Here is a 26,314-nt window from a genome sequence, read left to right as displayed (position 1 = left end):
AACCGAACCCTTATAAGATCACTTTATTGTCGATACGTCCGTTTATCAAAAATATTTATAACGATATCGTGTAGTAAATATCAAGCCTCGGTAGACCTATCCGACTCGCACTTGACCAGTTTTTTATTAAGTTTGCTATATCAAGTCATTTCGCAGGTCGTTTTTTGTCCATTATCATTAAAATTCTTATTCATAATTCTCTTGAAAATCCCCAAAAAACATGAGTTTAATTGATTTCAAAAGATTTTTCTCAATAAAAGTTATGTGATACTCGTATATATGCCTTTTTATCTAAAATAGTAAAATTAACTGATTTATTTCATCCACTACTCTTTGAAACTGGTATAATTAAAAATAAATAATTCGTCAGTGAAATATTCCTCGCTCGATCAGCAATAAAAATATTCCAGTTCATTTATAACCATTTGTTTAGTGGGTGTAGCGTTTTTTACTATGTCACTCGCTTTAAAACCGTTTTACTAATCGTAGCTATAAATCTCGTACGAAAGTGTGGTTTTTTTATGTGAACCTAAATTTTGTTCAAGTAATCACGGTCTTTGAAAAATGGGGTTGTTTTGTTGTAAATAAAAAACCAAAAAACACTATGGCAATTAGTTTATATTATTATCTATGCCGATGACTATAATAAAATATTTAAAAAAATTAGATGTACATGTGAAAATCAAAGATACTATACTTAAGTAAAACTTATATGTTAAATTTCCTGCCTAAAAGAAACGTATAATTATTCAAGTAATAAAACAATACAATAAACTCGTTATATAATATTTGTATCACGCGACCGTTCACCGTTGAACAATAAAGGAAATATCTTAGTACGATTGTGATGAATTCGGAAACTCTAGTTTGTTGTTTTTTTTATTAACTGATATCGTACTTTAGTTTCGATTTAAAGAGTACATTTTTGATACAATTAGAATTAAAATAAATAATAATTAGAATTTCTTACTAAAAATATATTTTAGTAATAATGTCGCATTCGAAAATGTATTTAAGATTTTTTTTTGGTTTCACTCTGTATTCTGCACATAGCATGATAGACGAGGGAACCTGGGAACCTAGTGTTAAGATAATCCATTTCTATTATAACACTTCCGTTATCCACTTTCCGCCAAATTCTGGAGGCAATTCTTGAAAAAAATAAATATTTCATTTCTTCTCCCTCTTTCTCACAAAAGAAATTTTATAGTTTCATATATAGCTTTAAATATTATTTATTAGTAGTACATATATTTTTATACACGACATGCACGGTACTAATAGCGAGTCATCACGAAATAATTTATATAGAATTTCAAGTATATATGTAATTATAATGTTTTCGACATTCGTACCTTCATTACATTATGTAGGTCATCGATTTTAAGTTACTTTTTATGAGCTTTTTTCACGATATATGTACATAAAATGTTTTTATGAAATACTGAACAAAAATAATTATTGAAATATTTATTTAATTTAGGATTTTTTTGCCTGTATTTATTAAAAAATGGGTGATTATTGACTAATACTTTCTTAGAAGTCGTATAATAAATTGAACGTAGCGAGATTTGAACCTCTTGGAATTCAAAGTATTCTTGTCCCATAACTGTTGAAGAAAACTTAAATAAAAAGTCATAATAAATGTCAATCATTATTGTCTTATTTAATTTCCCGTTCTAAGACTAGGCCTTGGTTTGCAATGTGTAAAAAGTAACAAATTAAAGAAGTGGTACATCTCTCTGTTTTCTATTTTTTGTCTATTTTACAAAAATGGAATCCAATGCCGTACTATTCCCAAATATGACAAAATAAAATATTTTGAGATATTTCCCCTAACTTCCCATAACTATAATGTAGAGTAAAATACTTCCCAAATTTACCAAGAATAGGTATTTCTTTTAATACTTAAATATTTTATTACAGCTCATTTAACCCATAAAGTTTTTTAACCTCGTGGAGACCTTGACTCGTTATAAGGCCGGTTCATATTTCATAATAAATTTAGTAATAAGTGAAGAATGAATTACCTGAAGCAGTTATTAGGTTACGTTATATTTAGTACTAGTGGACCCGGACGCGGCTACGCCTGCTTGAACTATAAGAATATTTTCGCGTCGGTCATACTCATACTCTGCCGCCCGAAGGCTAGGTCATTTCGAATCAGTGACATCTCCTTAATTATTTATTAGAATGTTATACAGTAAACTATAATTTCAATCTAGATAAAATGCTAAAAGTGACTATTATATTTATTTCCATAAGGATGAATATCAATAGATCGCGGTAACGGTTGCGTAGCAACGCGACGGTTGTTATTAACATGGCAGAATAAATTGCATGTCAAATTAGAAATAATTATTTTAATTTATTAGTATATATGTGTAATGTAATATTATATAGCCTATAGCACTTCTGAAGAATGCAGCTTTCATACAAAACAAAAACAATGTAAATCGGACCAGTAGATTCAGAGATCTTAGCGTTCAAACAAACAAACAAACAAACAAACAAACTCTTCCGCTTTATTATATTAGTATAGATTTTGTCCGGTTTTTGTAATGTTGATTGATTTGTTTTTTTTATGCAAAAATGCATAGGTATGTACATTAAAGAATTAAGTTTTTTTTTAATTTGAAATAGTTGTGGATTCAATTCCGACTTCCTACTTTTTTTCTTAACACGAGGATCCCTCCGTCAACTCTTGTATGCGGGAAAACGCGAGAAGCTGCTTATACATAATATATGAGCATGTAACTTAATTTTTATTAAAATTATCGAACTCATAAATGTCATTAAGGCGTGGCGTCGTTGCACAAGCATTCGACTGTATACACGATCGGTAGCGGGTTTGATTCCCACTCGAGGAAGAGAGATATTTAATATTTTCATTCCGCCACTCAACACTCAATGCCTCCAGAATTTGAACATTCGTTAGGGACTTCCTCCAGGAAATGGGGTTCTAATGGGTAACGGAGCGCCTCAACAATAGGTTCCCAGGTACCCTATGCTGTGAACTTAAAAGCGTACTCATAAAGCAGAAGTTACATATCTAAACATATAAATAGGTATAACCACATCGCTATATGATTGCAATCAATCACCGCCGCTTAGGACGGATGTGGAGCAGCTACATAATTGGTTGCTAACCGCTACTGCCTTAATTGGAAACCAGAATATAATGTGCACTTGTATAGAAATAGCTTTTCTATTTACTGTTTGTACTGTTTGTTTATCCGAGATAGATAGATAGATAGATAGAACAGGTTTGAACCATGCTACATAAATAACATAATAATGATCAATCAAAGTTGTTATAAAGCTTATGGATAGACTGAAAGAACCTAGGAACGTAGTGTTAAGACACTCCTTTCTCACTCTCGCTCAACGCCGCGTTTTGTCTCTTTACCAGAGCGAGGAAATTAAATTATTAAATATTTTATTTCTTCGAATGGTAATCGAACCCGCAACCCGTTTACAGTTTCACTCTTGCGCCTCTGCGCTACGATTGACCTCTTAAGTTCAGTAAGTCAGTTATTTGTTATTTACATATATTATAGAAAATATTATAAAGGATAGCGTCAGGATAGTCTGACGCTGTCAGATATTATCAATCCAACGTTACCATTACGAGATCGATTCTTACTTAAAACAATAAATTCTGGTTAAGATAAAATACGGCGTTGAGTTCAACCACTGAACACGTTATGTCTCGTATTCAGGAAAAACGTCTTCGTTCTCCGTATAATATATATATATATTTTTAATTATATTATATTTATATATTACTTATATATATTTATATATATTTTTTAAATTATTTGACTAGTATAAAGCGAAACTAAGTGGCCGAAAAGAAGGCTTCAAATTAAAAACGAGTTAAAACTTTCAGATATTTGAGAAATAAAATATTATTTCAATTGTACGCAAAATTATAGCACTTAATGTTCATTGGCATATATATTTTGTGGAAACACTAAGTACTTCTAGTGGCCAATTTTTCGCTTTATAATGCTATGAAGAGTCTTAACCCAAATTAAGTTTATGGAAATTTGTTGATGAAATTTTTCTCCCAACATGATTTCCAGGAAAATTATGAAATAATTAATTTTATGGTTCTGTACTCTTTACTGTATGTCTATCAGTTTGCCTGTCTGTAGATATCAAATTTGATGAGAAGTGAGAATTTGCAGTTCAATAAAAAAAACCGAAAATAAGAAAAAATGTTTATAATTATTGAATGTTGGGTTAGTTTTTTCTAATCCCCTATATTTCGATGTCACCATCATATAGGGCTTATCAGATAGTCCATTTAAAGCAAAAACATTTCCCCAAACCGAATTCGAACGCACTGACACCGCTATTGCACTTTAACACTTCATAATTGCTCCACGACGGCGTCGTTACTAGAGTCACTTAAAACTCACTTTCTTTATAAAACGGTATTTGCATACAAACAAACACTTTCTTCTCTAAACTGGCACTTATCACAAAGGCTACTATAACAGTATCATTAAAACTTTTCTGTACAACTTTCGTAAGCTCAACTAAATATATTAAGCTTTGCTCCTAAGGAAAATTTTCATATTTTTTTAGCTGCCCGCTGTATCCCTCATATAGGGTAGACAAAGGGAACCTAATTTTAAGACAATCTGTTTACCATTTTCCGAGGCATTGTGCGTTGCGTGGTGGAACTTAACGCTGTTCTGTCTTGTTTTATATATTTGTATACTGAAGCGAGGAAATGAAAATATTTATTAATTAATTTACTCGAGTGGGAATCAAACTCACAACCGCCGCTTACATTCACACTCTGTGCCACTGGACCTCGGCCTCTTTTCTCTGTTTCCTCGTTTAATTTTGTTGAATAGAATTTTTTAACATGACTACTGTACTTTCAACAGCGTCGTTTGTTAACTCAAGCTTAAATTTCTGATGCATTTGGATCCTTTCCAGCAACAAGGAGAGCAAATATAGACTCTTAAAGTATGAAAGTAATCCTTAAAACTAATAGGAAATGAACTATATTCGTATAGCAATAAGTTCCTATACGAATAGCACTTTTGGGACAAAATAATGATTTTGCTGTGTTCCTTAACTGGGAGAAGTGATTTTCATTCGTCTAGCAACGATTTTAAGCGGTCGAATTATTATTTTGTATATATACATGTACTCTTTGATTTAAATATGTAAATATACAATAAATAATAGCTAAGCTTGAATTTCAGGATTTATATTAGCAAAAAGTTTTTTATTAATTATCAAAGATCGCAAGGATCGCAGGATGTATTTTACAAAAAAAAGGTATGTGAAATCTTGCAAGCTCAATTAGACCCACCCAGTGGCCGATTGTAGCGAAATTTGGATGGACAATGAAATTACATATAATCAATATTAATATACTTCACAATAGGCGCCTTAACCTTTTCTGTGCAACCCGCCTAATATGGGTTGACTCTTCTGTTCTGCACTTTTCTCCGAATTGTTGAGACATTGCGTGTGGATTGGCGGAACTTAACGCCGTGCCGTGCCTCGGTATCAGAGCGAGGAAATGAAAATAATTAAATAATTCATTCCCCTCAGAGAGAACCGATCCCACATTGACTTTTTTATTCAAATTTACAATAAATATAATTATAATGTTAACTAAATACATACTACCACACTTCAAACACTAAATCATTATCAGCTAATAAAAAAAATAGAATTCCAAGTTCTGTAAATAGACCGGCCGACCCATTCATTTCACGGGTCACCGAGGATTGTCCCGGGGCAATAAAAGCAAGCCTCTTATCCTACCACTAAGATAGCAGTAAGATAAGCTGGAAGTTAGATGCTAGTACACTTTTGTATTATAATATAGGCCTTTTATTGGGAAGGCGTGTTATTTTAATTTGTAAGGAAACTAATATTTTTTAAGGTAGTGTTTTTAGAATAGATTTTTTATATAACAATGAATTTAATATATGTTTTTGTTTGGATTCTACAGCACAGTAGAGTAGAATCTAGTAATTAAGTCTAATCTAGTAATTAGAAAATTTTTTTTTAGAAAACGTTAAAAAATGAGGCCGCTGTGGCACAGGGCTAACAGTGTACGACTGTAAACGGTAGTGGGTTCGATTCCTACTCGAGCAGGGAAATAATTATTTTATTTTCTTGCTATCGTAACGAGACAAAGGGGAGCGTTAAGTTCCTCAAGTCTTGATAAGAATAGAGTGCCTTAAAACAAATTCCGTAAAAAAATCAAAGTACCCATTGACAACTTGAGTTTTACTACAATATAATAAAGACTGAGAATATGAAACAAATGTTAACAAACAAACAAACTATTTTGTATGTAACGAGTTATTTGAATATGCTACTATGTAAAGTAAACGTAAAAGTTAAACGAGACAATAAAAGAACAATTACATTAATGTAGATTAAATAATGCATAAACCAGCAATTTTGTATATGAGTTAATATGTACATACCAGTTATATGCGAAAAAAGCGGTTATCGAGAATTTTCTGTGGTCAACTTCTTCATAACTTTATCTTTCTACCAAATTTAATTAAAATCTTTCCGTCGCACTGGATCGAAACTATGGTTAACGCGTGAAAAAGTAACAGATAGACAGAATTACTTTTGCTTTTATATTTAGTAGAAATATATAATACCGTTAACTTGTTATATTTACCGATAATAATATAATAATATGCTATGAAGACATTGTTCTTTGAGAGGCCACCATGTTTGTAAGTAAATTGTATTTTTTTTCAGCATCAGGCTGTATCCCACATGCACCAGAGTAGACAGAGGGAGAAGACACTCAACTCAACTCAACTCAACTCATCGCCGCGTTCGTACTCCGGCATCAGAGCGAAGAAATAAAAACAATCAATATTACATTGCTCGAGAAGAAATCGAACCTACAACCTGTCGCGTCATTTAATTATACAAGTAGCAATGTATAAATAGCAAAAAAGATTATTCATAACCTATATATAGTTGTTGCGAGGTGTCTGGCAGACGTCCAGGTTCCCGCGCGGTGTGCGCTGACGAATTAATTCTCTGTAACATTCATTTGGGGAAGCTTAGTGACGTGTTACATATCAATAACATTAGAACTCGAGCTTTGTAAGCTGTTCTGCTTTTTGATTTTCTTAATTTTTTTTTTTTTGTTTCACTCTGTATCCAATACATAACATGGTAAGCAGATGGAACCTAAGAATCTAGTGTTAAGACACTCCTTTCCCATTAAAACACTTCCGTTCTCTGTGTCACTAGCTAACAACTGGCCTTTTATTTTAAAAAAGTCTAAATTCCCGCAAGTTCAATTTGTGATTTACTAAATTTTATATACAAGTATTCGTAGAAGAGGGACGTGATGATTCTTATTTGGAAGAAAATCGGTTAATGGTGTGTCTGAACACTTACTTCTCTTCTTATACAGAAGTGCTTATTTTTCGATACCCGAGAAAATAAAAGTATGATTTTCCCCTCTTCAAAAAAATGTTAAGTAATATAATATAAGTATCGTTTACCCATTTTAAAATAAAAAAAAATAGGTATACGTATATTTAACAACAATATCTTTAGTCATATAAACGAATTGACTATATGTATAATAAAATTAACATATTTATTAAACTTCACTCGGAAACAAGGACACAAAATTTACAACTAACTTAAGCGACGTAGTATTAAATAGCCTAAAGTCAGCTTAATACAAGTTTTGGCATACATTCGCGGATTGAAAAGCAATTTACCCTCAGAATATATGAACATAACTCAGTTTTCGTACGTGTTTTGATGGGAGAAGTCATTTAATACCGAATCGAAATATGGCAGATTTAGAGCACGTTTGGTATAGGACTCTATTATGTCTTTGTTAGCGTTATTAATAATTGCATAATTCTTATTATGAGACATCGGGGTATTGTGGCGTCTGTCTGTGATAGTTCTAGGTTCTATATCCACTTGGGACAATGTTATATTTTAATTTATTTGCTAGGGTAACAAAACAAATTGCGATATCGATTGAGTAGAGTGGAATTCAGGAGGCATTGTGTGTTGAGTGGTGGTACTCAACGCCGTTATTTTCTTCGTTATTATAGCAGGAAAATGAAAATATAAAATAGTTTATTCTTCCGAATAGAAATCGAACCTACAATCATCACGTTAGTCCTTATGTCCTTGCCCACAAAAACACAAAATAATTTTAAATTAAAAAAAATATATATTAAGCAACACAATTCATATAAAATAATAATAAATTATACTAAATTTGAATTAAACAAATTTAAACCTAATTTATGCATTCAAAACTCAAAGTTATATTTTATACCTCAATCTGGACCGACAAGTCAGTTATGAAACTATTGCAGGTGCCACCCACTCGTAGCTACCAAATATAATGTATTCAAGGAATGTACACTGTGAATCAGTAGACGTTCAATACCAGTAGTAAAGTGTTCAAATTTCATCTTTTAATAAATATTTTTTTATTGTGCAACTTATTCCTTTTTGACACGCTGTTATTAGGTAGAACAGTGCAAACTCATCATGTTATATAATTTAAGAATATCTGAACTTAAACCTCTTGTAATAATTGTATTTTCACGGAACTTGGCAGTTATTTGAAACTTAGATGACAAAACATGGTGTTGAGTTGTGGAATTCAACTCTTCGCTTCGCTTTGCCTCCTCAAGTGGGAATCGAACCCACAACCTGACACATTTACAGCCACACTTTGTGCCCCTGGTCAGCTACTGGCGCCATATTATATTTTTATTTTTAAAATACGATAGTTATTACGTCGGTGCAATTCTCTCGGAAAATTTCGATACAATTTCAAAGGAAATAATAAGTCACGAGGCTCTTTGACGTTCTAGCATTGCTTTCTGCAACTTTTAATTTTGAACTAAAAATATCTTGACTATTATATCATAGTAGTATTTTTGTGTATATTTTGTTCTACACGAAATTCTTGTGTATTCTTGTTTAATAAATAGTGTAGCAGAGAGTACAATGTGATTTTATTAAATAACTGTTTGTTTTTTTATCCCGTTTTTGTATTCCGCACAAGGCAGAGGAAATTTACCTAGTATTAAGTTAATTTGATTCTCCTGAATGGGAATCAAACCCATATAACATATGTAGGTATATTTCTTATACATTCACATACTGACATGCAGTTTTAGCATACTCAGTTTTAGCATACGCTGTTTAAAAATGCACAGAGATATGGAAAACTTAGTGAATTATCACTTAGAAGTAGAATAAATGAATTGTATATAGATAAAAATAATAGCTAACTAAAAAGAATATAATAATAAAAAAAATGGAAAAAAATGAGTGTGTCGATGATAAGTTCTCTTCGCCTACCCTAATATGCAAAAAAAAAGAAAAAAATAGGGAAAATAAAGCGAAATTGTCATATAATTGTATACTACAGTTATTAAACACGCCATTATGAAAAGCGTAAAATTCGCGCAGATTTTCAATTTGTCTCTACCTGAGCTTGTTGAAGTGGACCGAATCCAATTATTTGTAGTCATCCGTTATACATTTTTTAAAAGTAAAATTTTAACATTCATTCGTAGATATTTATGGTATTTGTAGGTTTATACCATTTCTGTTATTGTTTTAATTATTCTAAGAGAAAATAAAATAGATTCGCCTTTTTAAATACATATATTTCAAACATTTGTATAGATTATTCACATTTTTTTTCAAAATAAAAACAAAATTAACAACGTCAAATACTTATTAAGAAAACGTAAATTTTTCATGTATTTTTAAAATGAAATACCTACAGTTAGTAGAAGAAATACCTACAAAATATACAAAAATAATAATGAAACTTCAGAACTCAGATCGAGCGTGGGCGAACGTAATAGCCAAATAAATTTGACGCGGTTTATAAATTCCATAAATAATATATACTTATAAACTGACAACTTACTCGTATACTGGCATTTAGCTGAATGTGGGTTTTAAAAATAATATTTTCAATTTAAATTGTTATGTATATATGTTTTTTTTGTCAAATTCAGGAGGCATTGCTTTTTGAGTTGCGGAACTTAACGCCGCAAGAAAAGAAAAAAAATATTTCACTTCCTCCAGTGGAAATCGAACTCACAACCTGTGGCGTCACTGAATTATAGAAATTGACAATGAATAGCAATAATACGTAATTAATAAGGTATATATTGTATATATGTATATGTAAATGTAATAAAAAAGTATTAATTGCATACTTACTGCAAATAGTATGGAAGTACATTCGTACATATAAATAGTATGTCTATTGAAACCATTCACCGATAGCTATGGTAATGTTTTCTTTAACAGCTGAACGAGTTTCATATCGATTTTTAGTTCCGGAATAAACTATTTTGTATTTCGTCAATGAAATTACGATTTTTTTCTAGTTCTAATAATTTTTAAAATAACTCTTATTTTTTGACAGTTTTAACCTGCGTGTTGAAACACCTTGTTTCTCACTTTTCGACTAATTTACAAGATTTTACGTGGTTAGTATTGGTGAGAAGCGTTTTAAGTACAATAATTGAAATATGTAAATAGTAATTCCCTCCAGAGCGGATAGATACTAAAAGATTATCACAAATCCTACTAATATTATAAATGTGAAAGTTTGTGAAGATGGATGTTTGTTCTACTTTCAAGAAAAACTGTTGACGGGAATTAGATGAAAAGTTATAGCTTATACATATATAATTCATGTAAGCATTCTGTATCATTTTGCTCTAAATAAGTTTAAATGGGCGAAGCCACGCTTATAATTTTTAAAATTTAATATATTTAAAAAATATAACCTTAAATTTCGAAATTGAAATTTAATATAATAAACAACTCCAAAAATGTTTTTCTCTTTGAAACAACGTAAATAATATTTTTTCCAGAAATACATACCTAATATAAAGAATAATTTATTTTTCGTATGCTTCTCTTATCGCAGTTTTAAACAAAGAAGTGCATAAAATACTCTATTAACATACGAGTCGACTGCTTTACTTGAAATTCCATTTAGTTTTCACCTAATTTACATGATCCCTACTTTGCCTATGTACACTGCTTGCATATACATATATGCACTTATATACAATTTAGAATACATTATATACAAGAGTTCTTAGGACATATAAGTAATATATTTCAGAATATTTTTCAATTTTAGATAAGGATTCCGGAGCAAGAGAAATATAAATTGAACTCAAAATACGTTATTACAGTACGTCCTATTTACTTCACGCAGTATCCTGCATATGATAGAGTAGGGCGAGAGAAAGTAGTGATAAGGCACTCAATTCCCCACCTTCCGATCCAATGTGAAACCCCTGATAGCACGAGGCGAAAGAGGTATGCAGTGACCGTAGCGCTTGTCACTCCGTTCTCTGTCAAATCAAAGCATGTAAGAAAATCGTCAATTTATTTAGTTTTCATCTACTTCTTGCCATTTGATTCGCATAAAAATCTGCAAACGAGCTCAAATCCCATGACAATACAACATTTTATAGTAGCATCCTGATATTATCCAGGAGCTGGCATAACGAAAAATGTGACTTTAAGGCATTTCTTTTAATGTTTTAGAACTATTTTAATTTCGAGATATCCTGTGCTTGTTAATAACGAAATTAATCGGTACAAACATGGTAGGTATCCAAAAAGCAATAATAAATGCTCAGATTTCTGAATTTTTCAGAAAAATATTCTTCAAACCAAAACCGCTCTGTACAAAATTCAATCTAAATTTAAAATTATCCCGAATTCGGAATATAAATTTGTCCAATGGAGAGTGATTGAAATGGAAACGTTTCGTTTCAATATCGATATACAAATTAAAATACAATAAAAAATTATGGTAATTTCTTTTTTGGTATTACTGATAGAAAAGAGGCCATCGTGGTATGTGTGGGACGGCATCTCACTGTAAAAACGTGATTATTGTGGGTTCGATCCCCATATGGGGAAGTAATTGTAAATATATATCTTTTTTTAAAATATAAAAGACAAAAAAGAAGCTTTTTGCAGTAGAAAGTTCGTACAAAATCTCTACACTTTTCCACAGTATTACCCAAAAAGTAAAAGATAAAACAGAACACAATTTCGTGTTAAAGTACAAAATAAAGAAAATGATGATGCAACAGTCTAACAAAGTCCTCGCTGGCAAGTCGCCCGGCTCACGCTCACTCGTGGTGAAATCTTCTCATCTACCCTCCTTTGGCAGTTTTAAAGTAGAGATATAAGAAATAGGGTTTATCTCAGGTGTTATAACTTTTAATAACGTTTTATATGGTTTTTTTTTAAATATAATATCTTTGTAAATTTTATACGTTAAGTTGATATAGAAGGGTGGTTCTGGTGGTGGAATAAGTTATAAGTCGATGAGGTTTTTTTTTAAGCTTTACGCTACCCTGCCAGGGTAGGAAGAAGGCGGCTACTGTAAAAAGTTTTCTTACCAGAGCATTTAAACGTATTATTTCATAATTATTTCCAAAAACAATTTTTTCTAGTTTAAAAAAATATTTTAAATATTTTATGCTTATTTGCTCATATAAAAATAAATATTTAGGTGTATGAGTAATATAGAAATTCTTTTTTGCTGCTTACTTACGTTACTTTGCTACAGATGGTCTACGAACTCGTAGACATTCTACAAACTCGAACTAAAGAATGCTACAGAATTAAATGTATTATTAAATAACAAAATATGTTGTACTATAATTAGTAAATATTTACTAGAAATTATACGGTATGAAAAATGTAATATTTTCACTTCCTCGCTCTGGTGGCAAGACTGACTGAGAAGACATTTTAAATGGAAAAGACAGTTCATCACCACGAACACTACTATAGGACAGTACGACTAAGAGGAAGAATATAAAATATTTCTAAAATAAATACAATTTTATCACGTCATTTCTTGCGTACAACCAGATTATTACAAAATTTACAATTGTATGAAATACTTCAACATAAAAGTCTGTAACATTAAGACAGCCGTATCGCTTCCCTCGAAACATTTTACGACGCTATATGAGCTCCTTTTATGAACTGATGATAACCACAATGTTATGGAGATGGGAAGTGTACCATGCTTAAGCGTTTTGATGAAGGAGTGATAGCGGAAATAAATTTTTAAGTTTTAACTTTCTAACTGTTGGAATGGAAATAACTAAGAACGGTGCATTATGCGAGTTCGACTCCCAACGGAGGATTTATATTCATTTCCTTACTTCAGTAAAGAAAATAAAGTGCGGCGTTGAGTTACGCCATTTAACACTCAGGCCACTGCTATGGGGGAAACTAAAACTGCGTATCCCTCTCATAATAAGGAAGGCAAAAAGACCTAGTGTAAAAATCATGTGATTTTCCTTCCTACTTTCAACCTATGGTAAGAGAAATAAAAATGTTTTTCGAAAACTGGTAATTGAATCCATGATCATTACACTCACTATCAAATGATGACCACTGAGCTACGAAGGCCTCATAAATAGTTATTTTCCATTTACTAAATTAAACATCTCAATTCTTACTTGGTAGTTAGTAACTAAACGTTGAATATTATGGTAATATCACACCTCATAACGCTAAAATATATTCTAGTCGTCGTACGTCTTATCAACAATACAATTATGTATGTATGTATTTATTACTTAATGGAACATCGTTTTCGTTTTACTAGATTTGTATAATAAAGACTTAGAAGATATGTATATAATCAAATAATAATCTGCTTCACGCTGTATCCCGCACAGCAGGATAGGCAGAGGTAACCTAGAGTTAGAACACTCCGTTCCCCACTATACTTTAAAATTATTTCCTTTGAACACAAACACCAAAAATCAAACAAAATCAGATCAAATCAGTAGTAAAGAAGAAACAAAATTAACTTACGTATATAATGCTACAAATAACATAATATTACGACAAAAAAATATATATTTTCATACACTAAAACTACGTTCTAAATGTTATGTATGGAGCGTGCACCCAATCTTGCCTTCGGACGTGATCGCCCTACCGATACGGGTAAATCTATAGAAATAAACTTTTTTCCAGTCTACGTTACGGCAGGTGGCTACGACAGGTGTAACCGGGTCGAAGCGGGTTAGATTACAGTACATTTTTAAGATTTTTTTTATATTCTTATCGTCTATAACACTAACTTTGTCCTGCGACTTTTCTCTCCATGTTAAAATAGGAATAACCGAGAGTTGTGAATGGCACGTGATAAATTCTATTTGTCCGAGATAACTCTTACCGCAGATACCGTGCAGTTACGTCGCACTAATCTCTTTTTATTTCATTTTTTAGTTTCAGCAGAGTACGCAGAAGAATAGCTGGGAACCTAGTGGAACCTAATGTAATGTAGATTTTCGTTCCGATCAAGACACTTCCATTCCGCTGAATTCTTTAGGCATTGTGTGTGGAGTGACAGAACTTAACGCCATGTTTTGCCTCTACACCAGAACGAATAATTGCAATTTATGATGCTGTTTCGTCTTCCTCTAGAATTCGGCGGAGTGTCTTAATATTAGGTCCCTTCTGCCTACGCTTCTACATGCCGTATAAAGCGAGTGGTGCTAAGGGGAGTATAGAGGAAACACTTTCCACAAAAATTCTGCGAGAACGGTAAGAACAAAAGGATCATTCCATTCATTAAAATTTTACGTCAAAAGTCCACGAAAAAGTTTCGAGTTCGAGCATATTAAATAAAGTGACGTGACATATAAAAATTAAGCTGTCGTCTGTCATTTAGTATACATGAATAAATAAAATGGCTTTTCGTATTACTACTGGCGTGGTAAGAATCTATTTATTTTTAAAATATTACTTTCCTTATCAAATAGCTGTGTCCAGCTAGAAAATTGTATCGTGAGTCGTAAATTCAATTACTAGATTAGAATTTTATTTTATATTCATATATTTTATAGTAAGATTAATATAGCGTAGTAGAACACCATCTAACTTCAAACGTGATGGTTGTGGGTTTAATCATCACTCAATTCTCTTCAGTTAAGCCAAAAAGCGGCGTTAAACTCTGTCACTCAACATGCATGGTTTCGTAATCGAATGAAAAATGAAGAATGGAGTATCACTGTCTTGACTCTACTATACAATATAATATGAAGCCTCTAACCCTTTCAGAGAAAGCAGTAAACCCGATCATTGAACCTAAATTCCCGAAGCTGTTAAAATAACAATTTACCTATTGTATACACCTTGGGCAATTTCCCCTATATGATGGCAGTATAACGTCACAAGAGAAAGTGACTTGATAAATTTGCCAATATTGTAAAAGCTGGTAAGATCCTATGTTATTGTGATCCTGTGTTAAGATTTAACGTATAAAATGAGTTAATGCACATAAAAAATACAACGAGGACTATTAATTATATTACTCTAATATAATTAATAATTTTAATATATACATATATATAAAAAAAATCGTTGCGAACTGTAATTTACGGACTTATGCACAGCTAAAACTACTGACCGTAAAAAGATGAAATTTAGAGAGCGCAAGAGAGCATTAGGAGAGATTTTTCCGGTAAATCGTATCATTAATACATATTATAGGTACATAGAAATAATTCCAAAAAATTGTATATGAAACATATTTTCAAAAATATGTGTGAAAATTAATTCAATTTTCATTTCAATCGAACATTTGTAATGAAGTCTTGTTATAGAATGAAAATATCAAATAAAAAGAGATTGTTTTTGATAAAACAATTTTCGTAGAATCTTTCAATCACGTCTGTCACGTGATATAAATTGATAAAGCGGGGCAATGACATCGTTTACTAAAAATATATGTAAAAAAACAATTATAAATGAAAACAAATGAAATATGTATCAAAATATATGTAACATTAAATACATATACTAAAAAATAACAAACTAAAATTTCCATAGATACAGACAGCGTCTTGTAAATAAACCTTAGATAAAAATACGATACGAAAAAACAACAGTAAATGGAAATATCGTAATTTTCCATACAAATATCAACAATAATGAGGCAATACAAACGCACTTACGTAATCTTATCTTACTGTACTTACATACGAGGACAACAAAAGTTTCAAACAAACGTACGAACCACCTTTAACACATTTAATATAACACTAAATTGACAATTATGTATTGAGAAATTCCTTTTTCTTATAATTTTGTTAGGTTTTATTTATTATAACGATTGTATTAGGTTCTTATCCAGCCTGGGTCGTGTTATTTTCATAAATATTGTTTAAGCTGTTGACACGTGTGCCCCGGCTGGTAACTGCCGGCGTTATACGCTGTGCCTAGTTGAGGCTGCGCGCGCAATGTTATACGATAAAACATGCGCTGCTATTACGTAGATGTAACACTTAAGTTGGTGCGTTGGGACGTTTGAAGTTAACTTTGTTAGGTTTAGGTAAGGTGCTTTTAAATGTGAATAATTGGTTAAGCATGTAATAGATTAACTAATACAGTTAAGTAATAAGTTAATCTGTTTTTGACTTTAATATTTATATATTTTTTTAGCTTCATAGTGGATCCTGTATAAAGCTAAGTATACAAAGAGAATATAGTGTTACAACCCTCCGTTCTCCGCATTTTGCTTAATATTCGAGATACAATTCAAGGGTCAAGATGGACAAGTTTGGTTAGGTTCTGATTATAAGATCCGGTGGAAGTCAGTTTTTTTTTTGTTAAAAACTATTTTAGCTTCACACTATATCTCGCACATAGCAGGGTAGGCAGAAGGAACCTAGTATTTAGACACGTCGTTCCCCACTTTCCCCCGAAGGTTCCAATTTTTTTGAGATGTCTTCCAGATTTTTTGACTTGTTAAAAATACGTTGGGTGAACATTGGTGTATGTAAGAAAACTATGAATAATTTTATTTTATTTGACATTAAGACTGTTATCTTTATATTAGGAAGAGCAACTGTTGCTAGTTTCTTGCCGGTTCTTTTTAGCATAATTGCTTTCCGAGCCTGTGGTAGCTTAATGATTTTATAAGTTTCATAATTGGTCTCATAACAGATAATTCAAATTTGAATTAATCCTCATTTTAGTATCTCTGGGACAGGCAAAACGTAAAGGAGGAGGGATAGTGTTACCCTCTACTCGATGCAGGAGAAACGTGAAGCACAAAGAGATTTTTTTAATTTTATTATTTGATACATGCAAACAAAAACATTGTAAAGCTTAAAATAATTAAATTTTGTATGCAATAAGATTTATGCCTCTCGGTTAACCAATTTTAATGTATTCTATGATTCTGCTAGCACCACTTGTATAAAGTTATAATTAAATGTTAAAATTTTGCAAGTATACTAGTTTTTATCTGTGGCTTTGGTTATGTGTTCAAATAAAAAAACAAAGAGCAAATCAGATTCACGCTGCATTCCGCACATGATACAGATACATAAGAGACACTGGCTCTTCATTTTCCACCAAATTCTAGAGACATTACGTGTTGAACGGCGGAACTAAACGCCGCAGAGTGAAATAAACATATAGAAATAAATATTACATTTTCTCGTGAAATAGAACCCACAATCTGTTGGGACAACAATCACACGCCCCCATTGTCCACCTATTAACTATTGATTGTAATCAGTAAAGAGTGCAATAAACTTGGGTTTTAGCTCAGAATATAGACTAGTGGCTACATCTATTTACAAGTACAGTATTGTATATTTATAAAGGATTGTGTATATATTTATATATAAAAAAAATCTTATTTGACACTATCCTATGAGCAGAACCATCTGGTAAACCAATGATAACTTCTGTAACGACTGATAATACTGACATTTTATATTATTTGACAATTGAAAAGTTTTAGTGATAGAGTCCGTCGTGGTACAGTTTCTCTTTATCTCACATAAATGCGACGTTTATGGGTTCCAATACCGCTCGGTGAATGAATAATTTTAGTTCCGTCGATAACAAGGCAAAGCACTGCAGGCGCAAGGTAGGCGGCACTGGGCGGAAAGTGGAGAACGGTTCCTAAAACAAGGTTCCTTTTGCCTCCTATATGGGACTTACAGCGTGAAGCTAAAATAATATAGATGTAAATTTATATATTTATAAGTGTCAGTATCACCATCTATTAACTTAACTGCTAATCATTTTTATACGGTTTATGTAATGTTGTTATAAAATATATGTTAATTATATATATATATATATATAATATATCTTACTTTCTATATACAACTTTGAAGAATTTATAAATAATAATTATAATAAAACATAAAGATACTCACTTACCAATATACTTAATAATACATCTACACTGTATTAACATCCAAAGTAAACACGTACCTGAAAAAGAAAAAATATTGTTTAATTTTTTTTATTTGAATATAAAAAAATCTTAGAAGAAACTCGAGTGAAGATCAGATAAAAATTGAACCCACAGCCTTCCTGTTATTAGACATTTGGATTAGTGCTATATTATTAATTTACTATATAAGATGTTAAATATAAATTAATACTTATTTCCCACTAGGAGGGAATAATTAACTTTAAATTATAATTGGATGGAAAGTGGGAAACGGAGTATTATGACACTAAGTTCTCTCTGCTTACCACGAAAAAATATGAAATTTAAAAAAATATATTTATAAAACATAGAATATAACTTATAGGTACTCGTATGTTAAAATAATATTATTATTAAAAATAGTAAATATAAATTAATAAGATCTTTAATTTTCGAAGAGTTTCATTTTGAATAAATACAAATGATATTAAAATAAAAAGAAACACAAAAACACTACCTATTTATTCAGTATCCGAAATCTTGAATAGAAAAGTGACGCCATCTATCGGTTACAAGTTAAATTTTTAAGCTGCCAACAGCTAGAGCTTTTAAACAGCTAAGCTTATTCGTTTTCAAGCGAACTTCAAGCTTCACTGTGGTAACATAGATGGCGTTAAGTAGAAGCGATGGTAGAAAAATGCTGTTACGAGTAATTTCCAATTATTTATGCTTATTTTTTATTGGTATTTACTGGATATATTTTTTTACTGTGGAAATAGTTTATTAACGGTTTTTTTACAATTTTCAAGTGTTATTCCACACTTAGGAAGTATTTTTTGTAAACATATAAAAATCCCGCTGCGTTCAAATTTTTATGTTTTAACAAAAATATTTTTGTTTATTAACGTATTGACAATATTATTGACATTTTATTATTATAACGTATCAAATGTTATACGCAAGCACATAGTAAGAAATAACAACCTCTTTATAAGCATTAAGTCTAGCCCAATGTCTCTAAGGCACGTATATATAAATTACTCTCAACTCTGAGATCGACCTTGAGATGCCATTTTCATTCATAAATTATTAAAATGGCATCTCAAGATGAATCTCAACATTAAGAGCGGTTTATAAAAACGGGCCTAAGGTCGGATCCCTCCGCCTACCACGCTGTGCAGGAAAAGCGTATATCGACATGAGCGATGAAGGAGTACTGTAGAGAAGACAAATCCCAACATGCTCTCTTTTCATATAATTGGCCATTGAACTTTAATCAATCAATCAACGACAGATTTTGTATTGAATGATAGTTAATTAAAGCCTTTCGACCTCTTTCGACCTATTCAGCTATGAATGTCATATTTTTATAAATGATTGTTTTGTATGGTTTTATTTAGATATTTATTTAAATGACAGAAAGTGACTTAAAATAATATATTGGCATATATATATTTAATCGATAACTATAATTTTCTTTGTTTATCTTTAGTTATGCTAATAAATATAATTATAACGTAAAAATTTTGAAACTTGTTACATACGCAGAAGGACGAGTGAAACGATTGCTGGTTAAAAACGGACTATTTTGAATCTATATAAATATGATATAGCCGTGGACGCAGTCAGCTACAAAGCTATGACGAATCCTCACATCATAATGTTTCTTATATAGCAGATTTTATATATTATAGTCTGTATATAAAAAAAAATATTTACTCAACTATCCAAAACAAAACCAACAAAGGAGTTATAAGAAACTCTCATTTTCTTGTACTAAATATTAAAAAAGATAATAAAAACTTCCACCGCTCGAAGGCCATGTCCTTCAAGCACCCTTATCTGTACACCGGTAATCCTTCAGATAGCAGGAGCTCGTCGAATTTCTCATTACCGGTAAAACGGTATCTTATGGTATAATTTTTTGTTACTTTCAACTTATTTAATGAGAGGGAAAAATGAATTATATTTAAATTGAAAGAAAAGGGTGTTTTGCTTATAATATTTTTTATAGCGGGTTCATATTCCGCACAATATTTCTTTGTTTATTGATGCCATTGGAGCGCAGTCTATGTACACGTGGTATTTGTTGGTTCAATCCCCACTCAGATGAATCAGTTTGATAAGAAGGCATGGCAGTTGGATCCTCCAATGCAGTAAAATTATTCGATCTAAAAGAAGAGAACGGAGTGTCGTGACTCTAGGTTCTCTTTGACTCTGCTAAATACAGGTTCGTGAACCGAATAACATGATTATACAACTAAGTACCAAGGTCACAGCAATGATAAATTATTAAATATGCGGTGCTTTTTAGCATATTAATCGTAATAAAACCAATGATAATTTAAATTTAATCTGTTGACCTTTTCATTCAATACATATTTTCAACGTATGTATCTACTTGTAGATATTTATTATACGAAGCAGTTATTATCTGACTGCTGTCACGCTACAGTTGTGGTTTCAATTCCCATTCGAGGAAATTTTTATTTTTGAAATAATTTTCAATTTTGCAGCCTGACCGCTCAACGTGGCATGGTATACCGCCATTTTTTTTTATATTGCCGATAAAAACATATTCCTACTTCATATTTCGTCCATACTCGTGCAGAGTTGAATATTGTATAGTGTAACCTAAAGCCACACTTTGTCTAATAAAATCAATCCGGTATATATAACTCTTACATTATTAAGTGATGGACAGACAACGCAAATAAGAAAGTACTGGAGTTAGAAAATAACAATTTAGTTTGGTTAGGAAGCGTGGCTACTAAGGTCATTTTACATCTTAAGGCCAAGCGAAAAAGAAGTTATGGAAAACCACTAAATATCAAAATGGATGGTTGATTCCAAAATAATCCTGTACAAAGCTATATGTCCCAATTTCATTACAAAAGTTATTATTATCTAGTCTTAATAGAGTAATTTAAAAGAAATAATTAAAATTATGGACAAAAATTTAGATTTTAATATAACATTTTTCACTTCTACAAGCACTTTTGAATCGTTAAATGTATGGACCTAGGCAAAGGCAATTCTGCTAAGAAGAGTCGACAAATATTCACAAATGCTCCTTTCAATATAAAATTTGTATTTTTATTATTCAATACAATACTACAGTGGTACCTACTCCGCATGTTCAAATAGTTTTAATTTCACAAAAGTTTATCCTTTAAATATTATTGCAAGTGTTAGATTCCTTGCTCTTAAATAAGTAATTTATTTTACCTAGTGCATTTTAGTTATGGTTATAGGTAACCAGAATTATGATTAGAATCTTACAAAACTGAAAATCATATATATATAGTTTTAGCTTTACGTTGCATCCCGCATATAGCAGGGTAGAGGGAACCTATTCGCAACACTCACCAATCTCCAGTTTTAGCCCAATATTCAAGACCAAGTTCAAACTCAGTTCAAGACGTAGATTGCTATGATGATGGCGCGTGGTCTTGGTACCTAAGTGTGTAAAAGAAAATGATTCGGAACGAATCCTCAAGCGGTGTTACCGCGAATGTTTAATTTTAAAAATTTAAGGGGATTGAACCTATAACCGTTACGTTTACAGACCACTGCACCACGATAACTACAAATGAATGGAAGATATACACATGTCCAAAAAAGGCAAGTTCCTACTTTTAATAAGTAAATAGCAGTTATATAAGAATATACATAAATAAAATACTTTAGATTGCGTCCACTCTCCAATAATCCCCCAGGATCATCCTTCCTCGGTTATTCCCCGTTACGCGGTAATCTCGGTCTTATTAATGAGAATGATTATATGGCGATAGTAATAAGGAATTTTCTTTTGTTTACATCTGTTGCTAACATTTTGCTATGACTTTGCTTATATTAAATTAGTTTTGTTGAGAATATCATAATAAAAATATATAAGAGGCCAGTCGTTGCTTAGGGGCAAAAGCGTGTGAGTGTTCGATTCCCACTAGAAATAGATATGAAATATTGAATATTTTATTTTTTTCGCTCTGATATCAGAGCTAAGCGCGGCGTTGAGTTCTGCCAATTAAGTTGTAACAATTTCTGATTTCGAAACATTTCGAGCACAGTCACGTAACTGAACGCTATATTTTATCTTGCCGTAAGGAAAAAATTCTTTCGAGTGGACATCGAACCCATAACCATTGCCATATAGTTAAATTTATTAAAAAAAAAAACTGTTTTAAAGTACACAAAACGAATTGTAAATCAGCCTGTCTATAACACAAGTTTTAGTTCACGTTGTACTAAGGAGCGAAACATTGATATTAATTATTGAAACCAATTAAGTTTCTAGAAGCAATCTCGATTAGCAATCAAAATATTATGTCCATATTTCACAAATTGCTTACAGAACGAACTTTGAATTACACTGAGATGAATTTTCATAACATTTCCCTAGAGATTTATTAGTTGTAAAGCTTAAAATTAATATGTTACTCTACAATATCTAATTTAAAAGTAACTTAATACTTTAATATTGAGGCTACTCGTGGTTTTATATGTTTATTTAAGCAATAGTATAAATCTCTACCGATAAAATTTCTTAACTTTTGGTTCAAATATGTAATTAGGTTAAATATTGTAGGGCAGTTTAGAAGAGGATTTCTTAAATTTCTTAAGAAAATGGGGAAAAATGGGAATTTTCCATTTTACGCTTCAAATTCTAATAATAAAAAATAGATTGGATTTTTTAATAGAACTTTCCAAGTTGTTTAAGTAAACAATTCAAAAAGTTGCGAAACCAATTAAGTGTTAAATTAACTCGTTCATCACCCAATGACTGCGTAAAAAGTTTTTATTGATTTCAAAGATTCGTATTAATTTTAATTTACTTCGTAATTTCTATTTAAGTTATTTTATACGAAATTTAAAGAATTTAGATAACATTTAAATAGACTTCGAGATCCAATCGTCTGTATTCGAGTTCGATTCCCACTCGGATGAGTGAATTTTCATTTCCTCGCCCAGACAACGACGCACGTCGTTATTTGCTCAATAAAATAATAATAAAGTATCACAAAATATTGACAAAAATCACAAAATAAAGGCCAGTCGTGGCGCATACACAAAAGTGTAACTATAAAAATCGACTGGTTATGGGTTTAATCCCCAATCGAGAAGATGAAATATTTATTTAAATGTATATTATAATTTCATCACTCTGGTGTTGAGGCAAAACGCGGCTTCGAGTTCTGCCACTCATCAGAAGCTAGAACTCTCCGAAAAGGAGAAAACAGGAACCTCTAGAACTCAGCAGAAAGTGGAGAACGGAGGAGGCTTAAGCCACGCCCACTGCCTACTCCGCTACGTGTGGGACACAGCGTGAAGCTGATATTTAACTTTGTAAGCTTACATAATTTTTAGTTGTATGACGTTAAAAAGATATAGAAAACATTTTTCCATACAAAATATATATAAAATCTGACAACAAAGCGTTCGGAGATACGAGAACGTAAAAACAAATGTCGTCATCCGTACGATTTACAACGCGAGTTAGGGTTTTGCGATATTACCCCCAGATTTGATAAGTCCCAAGTTTGTTGCCATGAAGAAAATGTTTTGGCGACACTTTTTCTATTATTTTCTAAACAAGTGGCTTATCCAGATTTTGCTTATCTAATATAATCTATACTTCTACACTAATATTATAAAGCAAATGAGTTCGTTTGGTCGAATGAGCTAATCTCAGCAACTACTGGTTCGAATTGCAAAAATCGCCTATTTAGCGAGGAAGGATACTGTATAACCCACTCTACGTGTGGTCAAATTACCTTGGATACTTAAAATGTGTCAAGAGTAATTCGAATGAACTAAGTTTTATTCATTCATACTCAACCTCTTAGTTCATTCCTTTTATGCTCTTAGTTCATTCGTTTTTACAATGCGGGAATTCAGAAAACAAGCGTGCCACTGTAAACGCTACTGGTTATGGATTCGATTCTCGATCTAGGAAATGAAAGATTTAATATTATCATTTGCTCGCTCTGGTATCGATACAAAGCAAACGTTGAGTTCACCAACCCAACACGCAAACCCTCCAGAATTCAGCGGAAAGTAGAGAATCCAATTGTCTTAATGGGAATGGAGTGTTTTAACACTAAGTTCGCGTTCCCTCTGTTTACCCTTATATGTACGGAATACTTTATAAACTTGGAAGAGCTTTTCATTTTAACTTGGAGTTTACAAAAGAAAACTAACTAAACATAAAACTCAACTTTCAAATAAAATATTCATTTTCATCGAAGACACATCCAATATGGATAAGATAAGGGTAGCAATAAATCGTTATGTTATCCTTCTCATTTCGTGATTATAAATAATATAACACATTTGAAGATATTTGGACCTTAGTATCACGTACTGTGTAAATAGAATATGGAGCAGGTATTTATTTTAGCTAAACCCCCAATATATTGCTAAATTAATTTTAGCAAATAATTTAATCTATTGCCATATATATAACAATAAAAATATATATAAATATTCTTTATCCTTAGCAGAATAGCAGAATTCTGGCACGACCAAAAGTCTGGCCGATTTTTTCCAAAAACGAGACCAAAGCTAGAATTTTTAATCAAAATTGGCCAAAACCAAAACTAAAAGCGACATGAAAACTTCCGTCGGTCACTAAAAATAACTCTTAGAATTTTTGTTCTTTGGTCAGAAATTATGTTACCATTTCACCCATTCCCCTGTAGTACTTGAAAATAATATCATTACTGTCCTCGTTGCGTTCCATTAAACGCTTAACCATTTTCTTTACACTAGAAGTCGTTGAAAATTGTTTTACTTTATATAATAATTGTGAATTTAATCATCATTTATATATTATAAAATATATATATATCGTGGCCATCTTTTCTTTTAGATGTTTTTTCTATATATATGTTGTATTTCGAGTTTTCATATCCACAGATTGTTAAAGAAACCTCTCGTTATTTAACCTTCGTCGTGATATCTGCCATTGACACGTATTTATATCAGCATATATATATTTTAAATAGCAAAAATATGATGTAGCTTTACCATATTTTATAGAAGAAAGAAATACCAGAAAATGTGAAATGAGAGTAAAGATTTTTCCTCAAAGGAATCGAAGACATGGATCCCAAGTTTCGTTGACATAGGATGTAATTAAAGGTCTTTAACCATATCATATTCCAAATTAACCCAGATCTCCACATCTTGCCTCATATTTAGAACATGCGTACTTGCGGAACCCAACGCTGCACTTTCTACATACTTTGGTACATATACTATAGCGAATATCCTCGTAATATAGGTATTACGTACAATGTAAAAGCGTTGTGGGCCGTAACGATATTTCCGTAACACGACTGTGGTATGAGAGGACTCGTAACGCAATTTATATCCAGTTAGCGTGGAAAAATTGAATGTGTCGAAAAATAAGACTTTATTCTTGTTTCTTTTAGTATACCAGCAGGTTTAGTGGGCACAGGGGCAGTCTGGCTGTGAACTATACGAATTTTCACTAATTGTTATAGTCTCTTTAACTTAACCATAAAAAATTAAAAACTATAAAAGTTGTTCAATGAATGTGTGTTGCCAAATTTATAAATATTTATTGATATTTATGTGAATGTGTGTTGACATGTGTGATTGACTGACAGAGAAATTCGTCCGATTTTTTGTCAATTAATAAAATAATTTTTGGCATCATTTTAATTATACTTAATATCAAATACAACAATCAACTACAACTAGTATTGATTACAAGGATCATCAAAATTTGTTGATTTCATTTAATTTTCATACTAAGTAAATAAATCTTCAAATATTATAAGTCTTATGATATTATCAGAATAGTCAAACAAGTAAAACAAGAAAAAGGATATTTTAATTTCCATTTGAAGAAGCAAGTAGAAGTTTTATTTCTTTACTATTTGAAAACGCCACTCCCGGGTCGCCGGGACGCTAACGAAAGGAAGTTTTCCTGGGATTTACATTGCAAACATGAATTCCTATCTCAAAATCATTTTCAACACTAAAGATATCTTTGAAGATATATAAAAG

At 31.5% G+C, this 26,314-nt stretch overlaps 1 protein-coding gene across 4 annotated transcripts in view; it reads right to left on the bottom strand.

Moving 5' to 3' along the window:
• The window catches only part of LOC146534117 (neo-calmodulin-like), a 115,012-nt gene that overhangs the window by 57,875 nt on the left and 30,823 nt on the right, over window positions 1-26,314 (bottom strand). For 2 of the 4 annotated variants that reach the window (XM_085194575.1, XM_085194576.1), the window contains exon 1: window positions 16,080-16,292. The exons of the other annotated variants lie outside the window; for them this stretch is intronic. The gene's annotated coding sequence lies outside the window, so the exon portion shown is untranslated. Of the gene's footprint in view, window positions 1-16,079; window positions 16,293-26,314 lie in introns of those variants that run through there. 4 annotated transcript variants of the gene reach the window in all.

This window comes from Heliconius melpomene, chromosome 12 (assembly GCF_056956725.1).
Source record: "Heliconius melpomene rosina isolate 202511_hmr_F chromosome 12, ASM5695672v1, whole genome shotgun sequence".
NCBI lineage: Eukaryota > Metazoa > Arthropoda > Insecta > Lepidoptera > Nymphalidae > Heliconius > Heliconius melpomene.
This window is presented reverse-complemented; position numbering and strand designations above follow the sequence as displayed.